We start from the raw sequence: 8,771 nt of genomic DNA on the forward strand, positions 1-8,771 counted from the left end.
ATTCTCATCGAACTCATCAACTAGAAAAGAACAGAGGGATGAAACACATTTACTTAAGCCTTCAGAAACCATGAACACAAATTACTCTCAAGAAATATATTCTGCAACAAGATGAGCTCTTTCTAGACAAGTGGAAATCAGAAACCAGTGGGGACATGTGTTGAATGTGTGGTGTGTCAGCAGTACTGGAACTGACTACAGGGCCTGGAATGGCATGGTAGAGTCTTAAGAAAGACAAATATTGGAGCCAATTTTTATCCCCTTGACAATTCTGGAGGAAATCTGACTGAGACTTTGGTGGTGTGGTGAGTTCTGGACTATGTTGGACTGCAGAGTAACATCTCTAGAATCTTGTTTGGTTCTGCTTGGAACTCAAGAGTGAAGTGGGCAGTTTTCATGTGCACTCACTTCTGGTGTTCATACCATTGCCGGACCCATCCACTTGAGTGTGGCTAGGAACCACTCTTTTCCATCCAATCAATAACATTGCAGTTTGGATGAAATGTCCCTCCAAAGCTCCCATGTTACTGAAGGTACATTAAGAGGTAAAATGATCAGGTTATGAGAGCTATAACCTAGTTAGTCCATTCTATTTTGAATGAACTGACTGGGTGGTAAGTATAGGCAGGGGGGTGAGGCTGGAAGAGGTGGGTCACTGGGGTGTGTCCTGGATGGGTTCATCTTCCATGAAGCCCCTTCTCCCTTCCCTCTCTCTATTTCTTGGTCATCCATGAATGGAGCAGTGCTCCCTCACCTCCCCTTCCACCATGATGACCAGTATCACTTGGGCCAGGGCAATGGACTCAACTGACCATGGGCCAAACCGCTGGACCCATGAGCCTAAGTAAACTTTCCTTCCTCTAGCTTGTTCTTCCAGGGCGTTTTGGTCCCAGGAGCAGCAGCAACCAAACTGACTAACAGAAGTTGGAAAAATGGTGACACGTCACTTCTGAGATTAGAGAATTAAACTCTGGATTTTAGATTCATGGCTGCCTGTTGCTCTGTTACTTTCTTACTAGGTCTTATGGAAACCAACATCCATGTTGAGAGATGTTCTTGACAGACTCAAGTGTCAAGAACCAACGGAGTCCTCTGTTCAACAGTATGAAAGAAACTAAATCCTAGCACCAGCCCAGTGAGTGAGCCTGTAAGCAGAAAATGCACCCAGTAGGTCCTCCTCCAACTGTAGAACCTTGTGGTGAGGCCAAACTCACTAACACCTTGATTACAGACTGGTGCGATGCTCTGAATCATTTAAGGGAAGTATCAAGTTGTAAGTAAGGGCAAAACATCAATAGTTTTCTAATATCCCACATATGTCAATTAAAGAGGCACAAAAGGGATAAAATCCTGTCATTTACATCAATTAATATGAACTTGAAGTTATTATGTGAAAAACTATGCACAGGGAGATGACATCTCCATGATCTCATTCCTATCTGTATTTTTATGAAGTGAATCTCATAGAAATAGATAATAGAATGGAGATTTCCTGAGGCTGGGACAGTTGGGAGCATTGTTGGAAAAGGTTGGGCAAAGGACACAAAATTCTAACTGGATACAAGGAAAGAGTTCAAAAGATGTACAGCATGGTGACTGTACAGTGGTGGCCATAGTTAATGAGGGTATAGTGTACAGGAAAACATTGAGTATGTGTTAAGTGCTCTCTCCACAAAAATACTTATGTGAGATAATGCTTATGTTAATTTTCTAGATTTAGCCATTTCAGAAAATACGATACTCATAAACATGTTGTAGAATTTGAACATAAACTTTAATCTAAGATAGAAAAAATACATTGAAAATGGATTAAAAAAAGAAAAGTACATCTGAAAAATGTTTTAAAAAATTGGGAAACATTGAAAAGAAAGCACTTCTTTTTCTTCATAACATGTGTATATATACTATCCAAAACATCTCAAATCATTCCTCTAAGGAGGTATTATCACAGAGAGATTGCTCCTGGGATTGATTCTTTTTAGAAATTAAACTTCCCTCAGAGTAAACCTCATGACTTTGAAATCAAACCGAGGCGGGAAAAAGAGGTTTTCCTTGGAATAAAAAATAAATTAAATTCAATTCTGTCTAAATGGACACAAAATTCACTGAAATGTTTCCAGTCTGCTCTTTTTTTTGTACCCCAAGGGAGCTGTATTTACTGAGGACCTCTGAGAATTCAAACTGTGAGGCAGTAGAAAATTTAATGATGCTCCTGGTGCCCCTTACGTGGAGTTCTCTAATCACACTAAGCTTAAAAATCCTGCACCATTCCTTTAGACAGACAGTGAGAAGAGAACACTTCAGTGACAACCACTCATGACAGCTGGTGTCCCAGGGAGGCTTCCCAGGAGAGAAGGTGGCACTGGGCTTTGCCTCTAGGACGTCTTGCTGAGAAAGCCCTCTATTCTTTCAGTCTAGGAAGGGAAGTCTCTTTGAAGGACCTTCAAGAGGTTTCCGTTGAGATGTCTCTTCCAGCTGTTCTGCTTCCCTCTTCACTCTTTGGATCTGCCTCAGCACCAGCTTTTGTTTTGTTTGTTTGTTTTGGGTTTTGTTTTGTTTTGTTTCTGCCGAGTCCCTAACTCTTCTCCAGGCTTCCTTATAAACTGCAGCCTCCTGTCAAATTTTCTACCTCTGATTGTTTGTTTATTATTAAATCACCAAAGATCTGTTACACGTGGAGTACTATCTACTTTCTTCCGAATGTAACTTGAGTTTTCTATTTTTTTCTCCCTATTTCCATGGCAGATTTGTCTGTAGTTATTTGAAAGCTCTTATTATTTCTGTATTTTATCATTATTACTTCACTTTAGTGTCCACAGCAGCATCTCCCAATGAGTAACATTGTTTCTAATGTTTATTAATCCAAATTCCTTTACTCCTAGTTCCAATTCCTTTGAAAGTTTAGGAAAATATCAGATGACAGAAGTTGGGAGAGACTGTCTTGGTATGTTCATGAATTTGGCATGAATACTGTCGCATTTTAAGGTAACATTTCCTGTTGGCTGTTGTTTGAAAGCAATAATTTTTTACTGGGTCAGGATAATGTTCATGGTTTCTGTTTGTGGGCAGTCTCAGCCCTGGATGGTAACCACACAAATGCCTGATGGTGCTTTTCAAATGCGGTTTTTAACTGTGATTATATGTAGGATTCATATTCATTGACCTATTTTGTTTGTATTATATTAACAAACTTCCTTATGGTGAACAGGCTCAAGACACAGAATAGTTGTTCCCTCTCATCTTGAGTTTCTCTTTCAAAATAGACAGGAATGGACTGCATTCACCCTCACTCCTCCTGTTGGCGAATCTTCAGGCATGTCACAGGCATGATGACTTCTCCTTTGTGTTAGAGAACACATTTGTATTTAAATAGTATGTCTCCAACATTGCTACTCGCTCTGCTCTGGAAGTGTGGCTGGTGAAGCAAGTGAGTGCCTGAAAGATAAATGGTGAGCCAAACCATCACAACCTCCAGACCTCAGATGACTGTGAACCTGCCAGTGTGATAGGAACTTAAAGCAGCCTAACGGAAGCCTTAGTCAGCCTCACACGCTGGTCCCTCTTGAGCCTTATTTCCCGGTTCTCCATCACACAGGCCTCTCAAAGCCCCTGGTGTGTGGAGTCCGCCATACCACAGGGTGACTACACCTTCTCTCCGCTCAGCCTGAAGATTGCCTCCTTCCTCCCTCAGTGATTAACAATGACCCTGCCTTCCTCTCTTGGTGCGGATATTCCTATTTCAGAGGAGATTCTTCTACCCACCTTCACATACTAAATTGGTCTTCAGAGATGTTTCCCTGGCTTTCGTTAACTAACAATCTCTGGGCACTCACACCCCTGAGATTTTGTGTCATGGAGAATGTAATCACTTATTTTTAACTCATGATTTTGCACTTAATATTTACAGGATTTTTTTTTATTACTGATGAAGTTTTTGAATATTTTAATCCATTCCATCTATCATCTAATTTGGCCATTAGCTCTGTGATTTTACCCCAGTCCATACCCACTCAAGCACTGAGATCTTATTCTGCCTTATATGTTTTAATGATGGTGCCCTTTATTGCCTTCTCTTATCAAATTAGTCCACATTCTTTTTCCTCTTTTTGTAAGCATTCATTGGACGACTAGTCTTTGAAGAAAGGAGCCACAAGAATCTTTGTTTATTAGAAATGTTTATGGCAAACAGTTAATGATGAATTGATAATGATCAGAATTGCATACAGATGGTAACCACAGTTTAATGGGGTATTGATTCCTGATAGACCTGCAAGGAAGATTTATTGAGGTCCTAAGAACAGAAGTTTATATTTATGAAAGTCCATGCATGTCACAGAGACCACAGGAGAATAGTTATACCATTGTTTATAATTTCAATGTTCAATCCTACCGTACAGTGAGCATTTGTTTCTCCTACAGCAGAGGTGAGATATTTGCTTCTAAGAGGGTTTAACCTTTTCAGGATCACAGAGGTGGTATGATGGTGGACCAAAATTCAACTATAAGAATTCCACCCCCCCCAGAGGGATGGAGAGTGAGAGGAGAATGGAGGAACTTTAGATTATATAGAAGGAAATGAGGGGGCTATGAAAAATCATGGAAAGAGACACACATCATTACCCTATGTACATGTATGATAACATGAGTAGTATGAATCTACACCATGTACAACCATAGAAACGAAATGATGTACCCCATTTGTGTGCAATGAATCAAAATGCAGTCTGTTAAAATTAAAAAAGTAAATAAATAACTTTAAAAAAAGGAGTCCATCTCAAGAACCCAATAAGTGAGAACTCTGTACTGTACCTCTGTAATTTGTATATCAAAAAAATTATAATTAACAGGATGATGAAGATAATGGAAATGATAATAATAATAGCTATCATTTATTGAAATTCCTACCATGAAGAGAGGCATTTTTAAACCATACCAACAATGTAACGATAATAACCTCATTTTTAGGAAGAAAGAAAATTAAGACACCGAGAATGAAGTGTCACTTTGTTCTGAAGTGTCAAATCATAGAAAGATGTTTTTTTATGTTGAAAGTCCACAGTTAATGACTAGTGTAGAATTTTCACAAAAACTAGTATATTCAGAGATCATCAAGGAAAATTCATGGAATGTCTGGTTATTTTGGAATGACTCTATAAAATATAAAATAAGTTGTTGTCCATAAATTCAAAAGAAAGTATTAAAACAGGCCAGTTGGTGATAACTAGAAAAAAGTTATGCTACATTAAAGGAAGTGTGACTGATTACATAAATTTAAATGAGAAATGAGCTACCACTTCATGGATCAAATCACTTACTGTGATTGCCAGGATCAAATAGAAGGGTGATATATTCAGGTGGTAACTACCTGAGGTACACGTTTACATTTTATTGAACATGCTTTCACCTCTTTTCTCAGCAGATAACCAGACACATGGAAGCTGAGAACCACACAGCACTATCACAATTCCTCCTCCTGGGCCTCTCAGACGATCCCAAATTGCAGCCCTTTCTGTTTGGACTGTTCCTGTCCATGTACCTGGTCACTGTGCTCGGGAACCTGCTCATCATCCTGGCTGTCAGCTCTGATACCCACCTCCACACCCCCATGTACTACTTCCTCTCCAACCTGTTTTTGGTTGACATCTGCTTCATCTCCACGACAGTTCCAAAGATGCTGGTGAACATTCACACACAGAGTAAAGACATATCCTACATTGAGTGCCTCACTCAGACATATTTTTTTACAATTTTCGTGGAGTGGATAATTTTCTACTGACCATAATGGCTTATGACCGCTTTGTGGCCATCTGTCACCCCCTGAACTACACAGTCATCATGAACCCCCAGCTCTCTGTCCTCCTGGTTCTGATGTCTTGGCTCATCAGGTTCTGGGTCTCCCTGATTCATATTCTACTGGTGAAAATTGACTGACCTTCTCCATAGGCACTGAAATCCCACATTTCTTCTGTGAACTAGCTGAGCTTCTCAAGGTGACCATCTCTGACACCTTTATCAATAACTTGTTTGTGTATGTGGCAACTGCCCTACTGGGTGTGTTTCCTGTAACTGGGATCCTCTACTCTTACTCTCAGATTATCTCCTCCTTATTGAGGATGTCCTCTGTTAAGAAGAAGTATAAAGCATTTTCCACCTGTGGGTCCCACCTCTGTGTGGTCTCCTTGTTCTGTGGAACAGCACTTGGGGTTTACCTCAGTTCTGCTCTGACCCATTCTTCCCAGGAAAGCTCTATTGCTTCAGTGTTGTACACTGTGGTCACCCCCATGCTAAATCCCTTCATCTATAGCCTGAGGAACAAGGACATGAAGGGGGCCCTTGGGAGACTACTTGGTACAGCATCTTCTAGGCCTTGATGGATTACTGACCTCAGAACTCATGGGATGTTGTGTCTCCTGAGGCAAATGTACTGAATTACAATATCGTAACTCTTTTTCTCCCCTAAATTACATACTTGATTTCTTGTATTCCAATAGCTCTAATGACTTTCCTTTTCCAGATTGTTATTCCTTTTTCTCTTCAGAAACCTCCCATTTTAACTCTTCCCTGTCTACGGTTCATGAAGTCTCAAGTTGGTAAGTGTTCTTACAGGCACTGTTGAGACTTCCAACATGATATAAAACACTTGCATCACATGCTGAGGTGGATTTCTCAAAAAGTATTGCTTTAATGGTCTTCATCTCAATTTGGTTGTTCCTCTGTTTTCCCAGGATAAATGTAATGAAAATCATCAAAGCAAAGTTCTTACAATATTTGGACTATTTGTCACTTTACATGTATGGCTTTATTTGGTTCTGGAAACATTGCTTGGGAGAATTCTCTCAAATACACCAACTTTCTGGAAAGAGACTGAGCTTGAAATTCACACTAACCTGGAACATGGCACTGAGCCCACACTCCTTGCCAAGCCTCCTTTTTTGTAGGAAAGATTGCATTTTCAACATGAAAGCTGAAATCCAGCTTTGAAAGTGAGTTTGTCCTTTTGATTCATGGTGATATAATGAGTGATTTAATGTCTGTGAAATATTGCTGTATTACTTGTCTTCCTTCCTTCCTTCCTATTTTCTTCTTCATTCTCTGCTTCATTTCTTTTTTTCTCCCTCATTTCCTTCTTTCTTCTTTTCCTCCTTTATTTTAACTCTTTCATTGGTAATGTTACCTTATATTCTACTGTATGTATACACACAAGTAGTTTATCTCTTCATCCATTTTTGGACAATTGGGTCATTACTGTATTGTGGATATTATGAGCAGTGCTGCCATGGATATTCATGAATCTGTGTTTGAGTAGTTAAATGTTATGATGACACTTCAGTCAGTAGAGCCTGCATATAGTGACTCCCTACTAATCCTAGTTTGAATATGTTCTATGATCGTGCACAATGATAAAATTTCTAACCAACTTTTCTTAGAACCTACCCTAGTGTTTAAGCAAGCAGATGCCTATACCTGTTTTAATTACTGTAGTAATAATCTCAGGAATGGAACTTCTCTTTTATATGGTCATCATATGTTTAATTGTTTGAGGAATAGCTGAGTATGTTTTACATTCCAATGTGCATAAGTTCTAATATCTTCATATCCTTGCCAATACTTGTTATTTTCAATTTCATGAAAAGTATTTGAAATTGGTAAAATTGTTTTATGCATTTACATATATGCCACAATGAAATCCACTGTTCACTATGATTAATGTTAATAATCTCATTGTGCTCTTGATTTGCATTTACCCATGATTAATAGAGTATCTTCCAGTGCCTGTTGGCAGGCACTATATATGTTCTTTGGAAAAATGACTTCTTATTTCTTTGCTCATTTCCCCATTCTGTATAATAGCTTCCCATTTATGACAAGCACACAATTTACTTTTATTATTTAAAATAATTAATATAATTAAATAAATTATTTAAATAAATTAATTAATTAAATTAAATAATGATATATAATGCATCCTTTGAAGTTATTTCTCCTAACTAAAATGTGTCTCCTTAGACCAACATCTACCCATCCCAAATCTCTGTTAAACAATCTTTTTATCTCTGCTTTCATGAGTTGGACTATTTTGGATACCAAGTTTAAAGGAGTTCCATGTCTGATTCCTTTCTTTTAACAGAATGCCATAGGGTTTCATTCATGTTGTACCAAATGACAAGATTTCATATTTTATCTTTCTACACTAGGGGCCTGTGATTTGGGATTCCTATTCTTTTGTGATATATGTTTTTCGCTAACATGGATAAGACTCCAAGTCTGATTTTTTTCCTGTTTATTTGATATTTGTTGGCATATGAGAAACTACTGTTCTTTACAAAGTCTTTTGGTAACTTTTTACCCCACTGATATTTCAGAATATCTTAGAAGACTGCAGCTGGGGTGCCAGCCAGGGTATCACTCACCTCATGGCTTCACAGCTGAGGATCTGCTGCAAAGTTATTTCATGCAACTGTGGGCAGGATTTGGGTTCTTGCAGGATGGTGGCCAGAGGCCTCCCTTAAATTGTAGCCACAAAAGACTCCCATGGAGAATCTCAGAATGCAGAAGCTGGCTTATCAGTGAGAGCAAGCACATGACAGAGCCAAGGAGGACCAGGCCTATCCTTCTATCAGCACATTGATTCCTGACTACCCCAGGAACATGGAGCTGTCCCTTTGTTTCCACTATGGCCCACAACCCATCAAGACACCAGTTCATCAGCAAACTTTTCTACAGAAGAACTGGCAGATGCATCTATGCTTCTCTTCTGTAGTGGGTGTTCC

General features: G+C 39.0%; 1 pseudogene; it reads left to right on the plus strand.

Annotated features, from left to right (window-relative positions):
• The first annotated feature begins 5,431 nt into the window (after positions 1–5,431).
• Positions 5,432–6,371, plus strand: LOC124969052 (olfactory receptor 7D4-like; annotated as a pseudogene).
• The last annotated feature ends 2,400 nt before the right edge of the window (positions 6,372–8,771 follow it).

This window comes from Sciurus carolinensis, chromosome 17, assembly GCF_902686445.1.
Source record: "Sciurus carolinensis chromosome 17, mSciCar1.2, whole genome shotgun sequence".
Classification (NCBI taxonomy): domain Eukaryota; kingdom Metazoa; phylum Chordata; class Mammalia; order Rodentia; family Sciuridae; genus Sciurus; species Sciurus carolinensis.